The 14,216-nt window shown below is 50.8% G+C and overlaps 1 protein-coding gene across 2 annotated transcripts in view; it reads right to left on the bottom strand.

Moving 5' to 3' along the window:
- Positions 1–14,216, bottom strand: part of SHISA6 (shisa family member 6) — a 279,273-nt gene that overhangs the window by 206,892 nt on the left and 58,165 nt on the right. The gene's annotated exons all lie outside the window — the stretch shown is intronic.

Below are 14,216 nucleotides of genomic sequence, written 5' to 3'. Positions count from 1 at the left end.
ACCCAGGCGCCCCAATAGGGATTTTCCTATATTTTTATTTTCAACGGGATCACACCGATTCTCTACCCTAAAATCGCTGCGCACTTACTTAGAATGAGATGCAGTCTGCCCACCCCAGAGCCCACCCTCATCCTGGTCGCTCTCTCCTCCTTCCTCTGTATGCTCTAGCCTTGAGAACCTTCTCTCCGACTCTCCCCAATTCTCGGGATTTTGCACACGCTGTAGCTGCCACGGGAAAGCTTGTGGATGCCACCTCTAACCTCTAGTCTTGAAACTCCGTGTGCCCGGCCGGCTCCTTTGCATACTTAGGTCTCTGCTTAAATTCTACCTCTCCAGAGAGGTCTCCCCAAATGTCATATCAAAAAAAGAGGTCCTCCTTTTATTTTCTAGCATAGCTCCCCAGTTGTTAACCTCATAGCGTATTTTCACCTTGTGGTCATTTTATCTGTCTTGCTCCCTAGGAAATAAACTCGAGCAGAGCAGAGAATGGAATCTGTCTTGTTCACTGTTGCGTCCCCAGCAGGTAGAGAGATGGACAGGATGTAGACAATGCTCAATTAAAGTGTCGTTGAATGTTTAAAAAAAAAAAAAATGTAAATCGGGTCAAGTAAATCAATATTGAGGGATTTTTTTGAGAACAGCCTCTATCTGGAAGCTGGTCATGGGGGCGTATCCTTCCCTCATTCATGGTTTCAGTTACCCTCGGTCAGGAAACAGATGACCTTCCCTCCGACGTACGGTCAAGGAGGCAAATAGGATGCCAACACCACATTACAATTCCCCTCACTTCACTTCATCTTGTCACGGAGGCTCTGTATCATCTCACATCCTCGTAAGAAGGGTGGGTACCTTATAACAGGATCCCGAGGGAGAGAGACGGCATTCCCATAACTTTTTTTACGGTATATTGTTATGAGTGTTCGATTTTATTCTTACTTATTGCTGTCAATGCCTTACTGTGTCTAACTGGTAAACTTTATCACAGGTATGCATATATAGGAAAAATATGGTATATATAGGGGTCAGTACTATCCTCGGTCACAGGCATCCACTGGGGGTCTTGGTACATATTCCCTTGAATAAGGCTAAGGTGGGGATTGCTGTATTTTCACCAGGGAAATCGGCAAGTGTGAAAAATCAGATGGTTGTTTCTCTGTGTTTGTTTGGCAGCCAGTGTAGAAACATACTAATGCCCTTTAAAACAAATTTATGTTTACTTATTTTTGAGAGAGACAGACAGACAGAGAGCAAGCAGGGGAGGGGCAGAGAGAGAGGGAGACACAGAATCCGAAGCAGGCTCCAGGCTCCGAGCTGTCAGCACAGAGCCCGATGCGGGGCTCGAACTCATGAATTGTGAGATCACGACTTGAGCCGAAGTTGGACGCTTAACTGACTGAGCCACCCAGGCGCCCCAAGGCCTTTATGTGTAACAAAGAAAAACGGGCATAATTTCGGTCTGGTATTCCACAGAAATGAGTGCATGAGGGGAAAAAGATACTTAAAAAATAGACAACCGAGCCTCCTGGATGCCCGTTAGTAGACGAATGATTACAATGCATTCCATATTATAATATAGCCATTTTCAAACACTAAGACAGATAGATTTACAGATACTGCCACAGCTTATTGCTGAATAAATAAAGGACTTGGAGGCCATGCATATTATCTCATTTTTACAAATCATATATGCTTGCACTGTATCATTTTATATGTGTTTGAACAAGGTCTATTTGGATGCATGCCAAGCTGTTGGAAAGATCTATCCTGTGGAGGGGAGGGGACAGGTTTTGCTTTTTAATTTATCCATTTGTAAACTGCATGCATTTTCAAAACAGTGGCAGATGTTATTGTCAGAAAAAAACATAATTTCTAAAATTCTGGATTCAAGAGGTAATCACACTGTAATTACAGACTATTTAAGAATCATGACAATGAAAATAATACATAGCAAAATTATGGAATGTGGCAAAAGCTGTAATAAGAAGGAAACTCATAGCTTTGTATCATTTTCATTATTAAACAAAAAGAAAAGCATGATAATACATCAAATAAGCACTCGAGTCAGGAAACCAGGATTTCTCAAGGAAGGCAAGAGAGGAAATTAATACATAAAAGCAGTAATTAATGAATTTAGAAAACATGCATAGTATAAGACACATAGTTCTGTGGGGGAAAAACATTAAAACCAGCACATTTCTTTTTTTTTTTTTTTTTAATGTTTATTTTTGAGAGACAGAGACAGAGCACGAGCTGGGGAGGAGCAGAGAGAGGGGGAGACACAGAATCCAAAGAAGGCTCTGGGCTCCGAGCTGTCAGCACAGAGCCCAACACGGGGCTCAAACTCACGAACTGGGAGATCATGACCGATCCGAAGTCGGATGCTTACCCGACTGAGCCACCCAGGTGCCCCCAAAACTGGCACATTTCATCAGGAAGGCTCCTATGAAGGAATTTTCCAAATGTCCCCTGAGAAATGAAGTTTTCAAACTTCAAGGATGTGTCATAGTTACTCTATTTAAATTATCCTTACAATAGGAAAAAAAAAAAAAGGTAAGCAATCCCAATTCATTTGACTCACATCGTTTCACAGCAGATTTGCAACATAATGTACTACAGTGCATTTTAACTAGTGTGGCCAGTGACTCTGAAACTTGGTGCTGTCCCATAGCAACAGGAAAACCTCAGCCCAGACCCCGTGCTCATAATTGCAAAGATGCCAGAGAAAATACTTTTTAGTTTCCTGTCCACATAGCAGCGGAAGTGATCCTCTTAAAGCATAAATTAGATCACGTCTTTCCCTCGCTCTTGGCCCACCAAGAGCTTCTGTCTCACTGAGGATGAACTCCAGAGCTTTCCACTGGCCCCCAAGTCCCTTCGGGAACGGCGCTGGTGACCTCTTTGACCTCATTTGCCTCCTCTCCCCCCCACCCGGGATCTTCTTGCACCAACCATTCAAGACCCCCTGGGATCCCTCCAACCGTGTACAATTCAGTCTCAGAGTTTTACATTCCCTGCCTCTGTCTTGACCATCCTAAGTGGCCACGTTGGTCATTCTATGTCCCCCCTCCCTGCACTATCTTCCTTCACAGGGTTTGCCATTATGTGACGTTATATGATGCACCTGCTTATCTATGTGTTGCTCGTGATCTGGAACCAACGACAATGTCGTGATGAGGACGCAGACTTCGTGTGCTCTGACTTTGTTTTGCTCACTCGGGTAGTCTCAGCCCTAAGATGGTGCCCGGCACACAGCATCATTAGGTGAAGTTACATTACGAATATGGGTATTTATTTACCTCTGCCAGTCACGGGACCTTCATGACAGCCCAGACATGCTGCAAAGAGCCGGCATGATGGGGACCCTTAACTGTCAATCACAATCTGTCCTCCCCATCTTCCACGGGAGAAACGCAGCCTGACACACGGGTGGCCAGATGCACTGAATTTCCCAGCCTCCTTTGCTGTCTGACGTGCTCAGGCACCTGTATCCTACCTGAGGAAGGTGATAAGAGGTGAGGAAGGTGGACAGGACTCCTCCTTTCCCCCAACCTATAAGCTGGAGAATGCTGGAGGCCCGCCTTGGCCACGCAGAGGAGGACAATGTCTTGACATGTCTGAGTGAACAAACGAGCGAATGAGTGAATGCATCCCTTTTCCTGACATTTCCATTCCGCATTTGGAAATGGGGAAGGGAAATCCAACACCAACACCGACCACGGGAATCTCACTGTGTGGGAAGAATTGTAGAACAGAGGAAGTTTGAACTTCTATGTAGAACAGAAAGAACTTTACAGGTGGTAAAGTGAATTAAGGAACAGAATCCAGCAATCACTCACAAGGGAGTAAAAATCCAACATCCGAAGTCAACACATCAAGGCATCAGAGAGTGAGACCCAAACAAAAACATGTCCTACGAAACACTGGGGAATGACTCCACCCGGGCATCCAAGCATCTTCCTGCGTCCAAAGAAACACAACGGACAGACCGCTAATAAAATGGGTTCCAGGCAGAAAAGACACAGGTTCAGGGCGAGAGACAATCCAGTCGATCAATTCAAGCTATTGCAGAAACCAATCTGCAATTGGACCCAAGTAGCATCTTATTTTCCCTGCAGGAAAAAATCTAGTTATGTGTGATCTCTGCCATCAAATGCTTGCGTCGAGAGTGCTCACGTGGATGGTCTGGGCTTCACCAGCAGTGACCAGTCTTTGGAAGCTTAGGATCAGGTGAGAGCACGAAAGCGCGAGTCTACACGTTCTTCCTGAGTTCCTCTGTCACCGGCCTTCAGGACCTGTTCCCAAAGGTTGTCTGCTGTCCCCTTCACACAACATTCTCTTTTTTTTTTATTAATTTTTTTTAACATTTATTTATTGTTGAGAGACAGAGACAGACAGAGTGTGAGCAGGGGAGGGGCAGAGAGAGAGGGAGACACAAATCTGAAGCAAGTTCCAGGCTCTGGGTTGTCAGCACAGAGCCTGATATGGGGCTCGAACTCACGAACTGTGAGATCATGACTGGAGCTGAAGTCAGACGCTTAACCGACTGAGCCACCCAGGTGTCCCCACGCGACATTCTCTTTACAGCTGTTGCCTGTGGCCGCAAGACAGCCCCTATGACTACTTACCAAACAGAACTCAAGGGTATTGGCTGCAGCCTGAGCGCTGGGCAAAGATCAGCTGTGAGATCACCGAGTTTCTTTATGAAAGAAAACAAATCATGCTGGACAAACCTCATTGCTTTTTGGATCAGCTGCTAGAATGAGGGCGCTTAGCAGCCACAGGAGAGCACAGGACCTGGGGGGGAGGTGGGTGTTGTGAGTTATTTAATGAAACGCTCTGAAAATTAGACTTGGGAAGCCTGAGATGTTTGGCTTTAGGGACAGGGAGTATGAGAGGGGACCCATGGCGGGCTTGGGTGTGAAGAGAGCACCCTGCTCCCAGCATTTTCTGGAAAAGTCATTGGGCTGCATTTGTGTGTACTTATATTATAGGGGGTGGGGACATCCTCCTGAGCAGGAATTGTGCAAAATCCAGAACCCTGGGTGACATTCAGGGCAGGTGATTCCTCCCTCGGGACCTCAGGTTGCTACTCTGTATAACTAGAGTTTGGACGAGGCTTTCTGGGGGGAGGGGGGATGCCCAATGCACTTCCGTGATAAAATTCCAGTAACCTGGGTGTCTAGCTCCCTTGTGCCAGTGACCTTACTCCCGCTCAAGACAGCTCAGTCTGCTGGATGATTTGAAGGCACCAGAAAAGACAACAACAAAAAACCCTGCCCTTTTTTTAAGGACACCCCTTTCATTTCCTTGTTGATATTAAAAACAGCATAGTTATTTCACCTAAATTATTCACATCTCTAAATTCAAGGTGTGGACCAGCATTCCTAAGAGTCATGTAACCCCATCCCAGAAACAGTCCTGGCCACCCCGTATCTCCAAACCCCCATTATTATTTTTTTTTTTTGTCAGAGCATGTACCGTTACGCAAAGTCATATGAACAATCTGTGTTTATTCACCTCCTGGAGTCACGGTAAACTCCATGAGGCACAGACTTGGTGCAAATGGCCTGAGTGATGGGGACGGCTCTCTGTCCATCACGATCTGTCCTCGCCACCTCCCACGGGGGAACTGCAGCCCCACAGAAGGGTGGCCAGGGGCACTGCAGATCCCAGAGTCCACCGCCATCAGTGGTGGCCATGAGCCTGTGGTCCCACCAAAGGAAGGTGACAAGGGTACCAAGCTCCACTTGTCTGGAGCCTGAAAGACAGTAGACCTGCCTCCTCCCCACTTATTTCCCTTCCTATAAACACAGGCTGGGGAGCCCAGCACTGGCCGCGCGGACGACGACCATGATGGGCGGAAGGCAGAGAAACAAATTCAACAGAGCCTGGGTCCCCGCGCCTTCACGTGGGGAGGAAACTTAGCAGTGTGAGCGGCAATCAATTTGCTGGAGCCACTGTGCTTTATGGATTCTTTCTTAAAGCAGCTTAGATTCTAACTGATACAGAAAGTAAGGCGTTAAATATATGTCACCATCTTAATGGTTATCTTGCAAACAGGGACGGAGGGGATAAAATTTTTTTTTTCTGGAAACGGGGACAGGGATGCACAGAGTTGGAAAAGCCATCTGCTGTTATACCCTCAACATCGGGAGAGAGGCTGATGTCTTCAAAGTCTCCTTCAAAGACCTATGAAGTCTCCTCAAGTCAAGCTACAGCACCCATCTCTTTGGCCAAGACTTAAGAATGCAGCCTCCCGTTCCCACCAACCTCTCCCGTGTCAGATGCCCTTCAGCCAGCCACCGGTGAGTGCAGAGACAGTAGGGGTCCAAGAAGCAAAGACAGAAGGCAGACGTAAGAACTACAGCCAGGAAAGATTACTGAGTGAGGCCACTGAAACACAGGGCTGACAACAAGGGTAGACCAGAAGTCTACTAAGTTTTCCACGGGAACTGCATTGCCGCAAAACACTGGACCTGAGCTGGAACAGCCTATTTTATGCATAGAACCACCATCAAGGGCCTGACTGTGGACAAGGGAGGAAGCAGGAAAGCTCTCTGTCCTCCAGGGAGGCACACGGACCAACGCCCACCCAGGTGCAGGCACAGGGGAGAATGGATAAGGAAGACCCATCCAGGGCAGGGGGATTGGGGGGTCAAGTCCAGTGGTCACAGTGCATGTGACCACGGATAACAGAGCTCTTCCCAGAGAGCAGAACCGGGGTCTCCATCGGAAACCTGCCCCACTCCCAAGGCATCAGGCCTTCCTGATTCCCAGAGGAATCCCATCACTGCTGTGGACCAGCTCTGGTCCTCCCTTCGTCCCTTTCCTCAGTGGCGACACTCCTTGGGACTTTGTTTCTGACTCCGCGGCACCACTGTATATTGTGTGGGATACAGGGTAGGAGGGGGAAGGGTAGGCGGGATGCAGGAGGGGGTGCAGCTCGGGGAGGGTTCGGATCACTGAGTGTCTAGACCCCTGCACCAGGAGCAGACTCGCCCAGACCTTGTGAAAGAACTGCTCAGGGTCCGGGGACCTTGAACCCAGATCCGGATGTGCCAAGGGGGTCTCTCTTTTAAAGCTGTGTAGCACATCATCCCGGGGAGCGCTGTCAGCCGGTTCCAGCCTACCGTGCAGAAGTCTGTCACGGGGACCCAGATGTTGTCACCTGGCTGAGGGCGTTCCTGCCCCCATGTCACGGCTTCCCAGCAGAAGCCGCTTGTCCCTTTTCTTTTGGTTAGCTCTGTTCTTCCTCCTCCTGCGTGCTGCCACCCTTGGACATTTATTTAAAACACTTTTTTAACGTTTATTTATTTTTGAGAGACAGAGCGTGAACAGGGGAGGGGCAGAGAGAGGGGGAGAGACACAGAATCCAAAGCAGGCTCCGGGCTCTGAGCTGTCAGCACAGAGGCGGCCGCGGGGCCCGCACCCACGAACCGTGAGATCACGACCTGAGCCGAAGTCGGACGCTCAACCGACTGAGCCACCCAGGTGCCCCTTTTTAAACTCCCTGAATCTTGGTGCCCTCCATCTGTTGAATACGAATAGGACTTCAAGGAGGGCCAGTGACCCCAGCGGTTAGCTCAGCTCGTGGCACTTCCTTGCGTATGAATTCACAGTTAATAGGGTTGTTCGGAGATCCACAAAACGGCTAATTTTCCTGAATGCTGGCAATGTTCTAAGTGCTTTATAAATAGTTGCCTCTGCAGTGTGCACAATATGCCCCCAACGAGGTTGATCTTGGAGGCTCTGTTTTCTTCATGAGATATTAATAACTCGCCCAGGGGTAGCAAGCTCACTGGCAGGTGCTTGGCGTGACCAGAGATGAGATGTTCACGGAGGAGCCTCGGAAGCCCGGGGTGGCATCCAGGCCTGTGCCTCTCTAAGCTGATCGACAGGGCTGTCCGTGGACGCACGTGGTCTGAGAACTATTCCTGGTTCCCTTTCGGCTTCGACCAGGGCCCCCTCTGTCCTTCGTTTCCTGGAGAGGACTCCCCCAGGCTTAGCCTCTGGTACAGCCCTTTCCTGTGTGGGTCTCCAACAGGTGCACTTTTCTGACTGCCTCCCAGTGGAGTGAGAGGCGATCACACTCACATACACTCACTATCACACAGGCCTGTGGACAGACCACGGCACGGTACTGGGATGAGGCCTTGCTCGACCCCCAGCACGCTCCTCCTCGGACATCTTCCTCCCCAGGAGGCCCCCAGAAGACACCTGCTGCAGCACGCCTCGCAGGGAAATCACAGAGTCCCCAGCCTCTGACTAAACTCCAGCAAAGCTTGTGGAAAGTTCTGGTTTCCATCAAGAAGCTCTAACGTCAAACCTCCTCCTCCACCCTACCTGGATTAAGCCTTGCTTCTTTTTCCTCCCCCTCCCCTTCTGTTGCTATAGTAACCTCTAGCCCCTGGTAGGGCTGACGTTGCAAGAGCTCTGATCCTTAGGAGGCTGACTTCTTGGCCCTATCCATAAAATGGCTGGGTCGTGGGCCATGTATGGCCTGAGCATTATCATTCGTGCGGGAATCAAAAGAGGCCTTGGACCAGTCTGGATGTTCTCGAGGGACCAAGCCACTCCGGCTAGTTCCTCAGCACCGCTTCCTTCCTCTCCCCCATACCCTCCCCCCACCACCTTTTGAAAGCACATGCTCGCCTTTGTGGCAGGCACCATCATGTACAGAGGCATAGGGAACCCATGTGCAAAAGGGAGCTGAGCAAGGACCTGGATATCCTAGCCCCTGGACTCTGGCCACGGGTCTGCCACTCGCTAGCTGTTGGCCCTTGGGCAAATTCCTCATCTGTAAAATTAGGGGTTTACGCCGGATAAACTCAGGGAGCACTTTCCAGCATAACATCCTATAATCTACTTCACTCCCTGCAACTCCTTAAATTCTGGTGGCAGGAAACAGCCTGGCAAATGTTTTCAGGACACTCCAACCACAGCCCGAAGGTTCAGCTCTAGGACCCTAAAGGGTTTGTCTGCAGAGGGAAGGGAGCCCCTGCAGCTCGGAGCTTTACCTTAGGGGACACCTCTCCCGCATCCCCACCCCTTCTATCCACATGACTTTGACCCTGGGGATCGGCAAGGATGCACCCAGACTGAGGGAACCTTCATGGGGAGCCACCAGGGTGCTCCTCAGTCAGATGTCTTTTCTCAGGAGGCCCCCAGACCCACAAAGAAACTAGCAGACGTGGACGTTTCTGGAAGCTGCCTCTGGCTGTTGGGAGGCAAGGAAGGAGGGGCCCGGCAGGGAGATGGGACCAAGGATGCTCAGAAGAGGAGAAAGGATAATTCATGCACGGTGTGACCGGAGGGTGGAAAGCGGCCACTGTAGGCCTCTGTCCAGCACCCTACACAGCAGTGGATTAAGGGAGATATTGACCCAAAATGCAGCAATAATTTGGACCTAGTGCAGTAGGTGTTGTAGCAAAGCCTGTAGGCCCCCCAAAGAACTGGGAAATTGGAAAGACAATTAAAGGTCAGTGTGCAATCCCCTCTTACTGAGATGGAATCTTCCCCCCATCTGGGCAATCTGACACTCTGGGGAAAGTGTGGCTAATGGCCCCAGAGGTTACGGTCTATCCGGGGATAAACAGTTCAGCTTCCAAATGACAGTCCAGTGTTCCCAACATATTCTCTGCAGCCACCCCGACATTACAGGCTACAGGGGAAGAAGGGCACCAGTGAGGGTGCCAGCTGCATGCGGGAGTCCGACGTGGGACCAGAGGGAGAGAACCCGGCACCCGGTGGGGGGAGGCTCTGACACCCAGACACAGGAAGAGGAGGCTGAGGACGGGACTCCAGGAGGCTCTGCTGGGAACTTCCTTTGGCTTCGGAAACACCTTAAAAGTGTTTCCCCTGCCTGATATCAAAGGCTGTTTGTTTCCTCTCCTGGGTGAACATGCTGTGATTTTTCTCTCTCCTCTTCATGCGGGGCTCAGCGATTACAGCATGTTCTTGAAGACGGGGCAGATGGGGTGGGAGGGTGGGGCTGTGCTCCCCACCCCCCTGCCGTGGGCTCCACCTCCCTCCCCCACTGCCCAAACGCTGAAATTATCCACTAACATTTCAGGAAGAGCTGGGATTCCTGGCTGACATGCCAAGGAATCAGAACAAGACTGCTTTTCCTATAACCATCTACTCTTAAGTTCATGTTTACGCCCACAGTTGGGGAGTTACAACAAATGGCCCTAAACCTGCAAAGAAAAGAAAAGAAAAGAAAAGAAAAGAAAAGAAAAGAAAAGAAAAGAAAAGAAAAGAAAAGAAAAGAAAAGAAAAGAAAAGAAAAGAAAAGAAAAGAAAAGAAAAGAAAAGAAAAGAAAAGACAAGACAAGACAAGACAAGACAAGACAAGGGAAGGGAAGGGAAGGGAAGGGAGGAGAAGGGAAGGGAAGGGAAGGGAGGGAAGGGAAGGGAAGGGAAGGGAAGGGAAGGGAAGGGAAGGGAAGGGAAGGGAAGGGAAGGGAAGGGAAGGGAAGGGAAGGGAAGGGAGGAGAAGGGAAGGGAAGGGAAGGGAAGGGAAGGGAAGGGAAGGGAAGGGAAGAGAATGGAAGGGAAGGGAGGAGAAGGGAAGGGAGGAGAAGGGAAGGGAAGGGAGGAAGGGAGGAAGGGAGGAAGGGAGGAAGGGAGGAAGGAAGGAAGGAAGGAAGGAAGGAAGGAAGGAAGGAAGGAAGGAAGAAAAATTCTTGGGGTGCCTGGGTGGCTCAATGGGTTAAGTATCTGACTTTGGCTCAGGTCATGATCTCGATCAAGGTTTGTGGATTTGAGCCCCGCATCGGGCTCTGTGCTGATGCCTCAGAGCCTGGCACCTGCTTTGGATTCTGTGTCTCCCTCTCTCTCTGCTCCTCCCCGACTTGTGCTTTGTCTCTCTCGGTGTCTCAGAAATAAATAAATGTTAAAAAAAATTAAAAATTAAAAGAAAAATTCTCTCTCAAGAGGGGCATGTAGGCCAATTCTGTCACTCTCACCACAACCATGGAAGTCCTGGATGTCCGATCCAGATGGGGGCCGTAGAGACCCAAACTGAGAACGGCCCCCAAGGCTTTGTGGTGCATGCCAATCCAGATTAACTGACGGGGCTGCCTGGGTCCCAGCGTCGAGCTGGGTTCTGAGGATGCGCTCAGATTTCAGAGGAGAGTCGACCGCTGATACTCCAAGAACATGACGGGCAGCTCACGGGCCATGCGACGCTGCATCCTGATGCTGCAGCAGGGTGATGCTCAGGGCAGGACCACACCGGTTGGGATCCCTTGCCTTGGGGCTTTGTGCGGTAAACAGAATGATGGTCCCCAAAGATGTCCACATCCTAACCCCTCAACTCGTTACTATGTCACCCTACAGGGCCAAAGGAGTATTTCAGATGGGGTTCTTGAAGAATCTTGAGATGGCGAGATCACCCTGGAGAATGCGGTGGGACCCGGGTGATCACGGGGCCCTCAAAGAGGGAGGCAGGAAGCTCAGAATCAGAGAATAAGGGCAATGGGGTGGCAAACAGAGGCTGGAGTGATGCACTCGAAAGCTGGAGTAAGGGGCCATGAGCCAAGGAGTATAGATACCTTCTAGCAGGTGGAAAAGGCAAGGAAGCAGGTTCCTCCCCCTCGAGCTTTCGGAAGGAACCAGTTCTCCCAACATCTTGGCGTTGGCCAAGCGAAACTCATTTTGCACTCCCGGCCTCCAGACCTACAGGAGAATACGTCTGTGTTGTTCTCGTCTATTAAGTCCGTAGTAATTCGTCCCAACAGCAACGGGAAGCCAACACAGCTCGTTGCTTATCCTCTGTGTCTCAGCTCCCTCTTTGGAAAAACGGGGATGAAAAACAGTATCGACCTCAGAGCGAGCTGTCCGGACAATTAAATGCAAGGTAATATATGTAAAGCGTTTACAAGAACATCTGGCACTCAGCAATTCTCAATAACCATTAGCTATGATGATCCTGGTCCAACTGCTTCATTTTACGGAGGAGAACACAACAGTCCGGACAGGGAATATGACGAACTGGAGGTCACAATGACACAGGGAAATGTGCTCGTTCCTAGCTCCTTACTACTGACTGGCCCTCTTTTTCTACAAAAGGGAACATGGGAGCTACAGAGGATTCAAGTCTTTTAGGTCACAGGAGGAAACGGGGTCCAGAAGCAAAGCACGGCCAGTGGCTGACCGGTTTTCTGCTGTCCCCGGACGAGTCAACTGTCGATGTCAACATGCCCTCAAACAGCTGCTTTCAAGAGGAGAAGAGGCCGGGGCTCCTTCCGTCCTCTCCCTGTAAGTCAGTAAGAAGCCCCATCTCCTTAACTTGGCTGCCAGCCATGAACTTGTCACATGGTTTCTCCGCTGGGAACCATTTGTCAGTGTTCTCGGTTCTCAGGGAGCCTGTCCCCCGCCTTCCGCCAACCCCCGGGGGCCGACCTCAGAGCCAGAATCCATACCCATAAAATCACCATTCGAACGCCCCGCTGCATCACCTCCTGGCAGGCTTGGTGGCCCCAGCTTCTCACTGCCACATTCCTCCCTCATCCTCACTGGCAGGGACCCCACGGGCTTCTCCCCGGCCGCCAGCCCTTGTCATTACCCTGTGCCCACTGGCCCAGCCTGGATTTCAGAGTCGATCATTGTAATATCCGCATCCCAAACACTCGCGGGGCTCTTGCTGGGTCTCCCTTTGCTACGCTCTCCTAGAACAGTCTAACGGGATTCAAGCGATCTGTCTCCTTCTCCATACCTACACCCCACAGCTCAACTCCTCTGCACAACCGGGCTTCGAGGCGTCACCGTAAACTCATGGTCACGGTCACACATCTCCACTGGGCGCTCGGTATTGTCAGGCAGCCCCTCATAAGGTGGGTCCTACTTTCGGAGACCCCATACCCGTTTCCAGGCTGGAGGCAGTGTGCACTGGGGTAAGGCTGAGAGGAAGCGGCTGGAGTTCAAGTTCCCCATGCTCCCACATGCCTGCTGTGCGGTCTTAGTGAAGCATGGCGAAAGCTCTCTGGGATTCGGCGTCTCATCAGTACTCCAAAAAGGCATGTCAAGGGGCGCCTGGGGGGCTCAGTCGGTGGAGCGTCCGACTTCGGCTCAGGTCATGATCTCACGGTCCGCGGGTTCGAGCCCCGCGTCGGGCTCTGTGCTGACAGCTCAGACCCTGGAGCCTGCTTCGGATTCTGTGTCTCCCTCTCTCTCTCTGCCCCTCCCTTGTTCATTCTCTCTCGCTCTCTCTCCCTCCCTCAAAAATAAACATTAAAAAAAAAAAGGGTGTGTCAATGAATACGTGCAAAAGATTTTCGAGCAGGGGCTGGCACAATGTGAAGCCCTCCACAATACAAGCAATTATTCTCTCTTCCAAACGCTGGCATTCCCTCCTGCCGGCTGAGGACCTCACCTCGAAAGCCGGGAACTTTCTCGCCCACTGGCCATCAGACTGGCACACGCCCTTGGGCACCAACACCCTCTCCCTCTTGCTTCCCGCTGACAACGGAGAAACCGTGTCCTCTTGCTGAAGGGGACTGTGACAGAAACTGCCGGACACTCTGGACTTTGTTGGGCCAGACTCCGACCGCTGCCAACTTCCTTCTCTGATGGTAAGAGAAGCTTCAACGCTGAGCTGACTCCGTGCACGCTAAGAAAAACTGCTAGAGTTCCCAGCCTCCTTTGCAGCTAGGCACGACCGGGTGACCCCGTTCTGGCTACCGTTATGTGCGGGAAACCTCTGGGCCATCACCCGGAAGGGACAGGGCTGGCTGTTCTATTGGCCCTGCTTCCATCGTGATAACTGGAATGTGGGTCTAGTCGTAGGGTCATCTGGTCCCCAAGGACAAGCCTCCAGGGTGGGGCTGGAATAAGTGGATGGAGGGAGCTGGATTCTTGAACAATCTCTAGTAACAGATCCATCAGCCCAGCCCTAGAAAGCCTGTCTTGGGCTATCACTTGAACAGGACAGAATAATCTTATGTAAGCTACTGGGATTCGAGGTATGCCATACGCACAGCCAAGCTAATCAATACACGCCCGCATATGAATCACTATGGCCTCAGACTCACTCATCTGGGTGCCCCTCCTCTACCTTCGGTCTCCTATGTTCTACCGGACCAAGTGCTTCAGCACATACTCACGTTCTGGCATCTCCCATCAGTACGAGACCCATTCTTGACGCACGCCCCCTCTGCCGCCATCTTGTCCACCTCCTTCCTCCGAGCAGAACTTCCTGAACATGCCATCTCTAC

This window comes from Acinonyx jubatus, chromosome E1, assembly GCF_027475565.1.
Source record: "Acinonyx jubatus isolate Ajub_Pintada_27869175 chromosome E1, VMU_Ajub_asm_v1.0, whole genome shotgun sequence".
Lineage (NCBI taxonomy): Eukaryota > Metazoa > Chordata > Mammalia > Carnivora > Felidae > Acinonyx > Acinonyx jubatus.
Note: the sequence above shows the minus strand (reverse complement) of the source record. Positions and strands in the feature narration are given on the sequence as shown.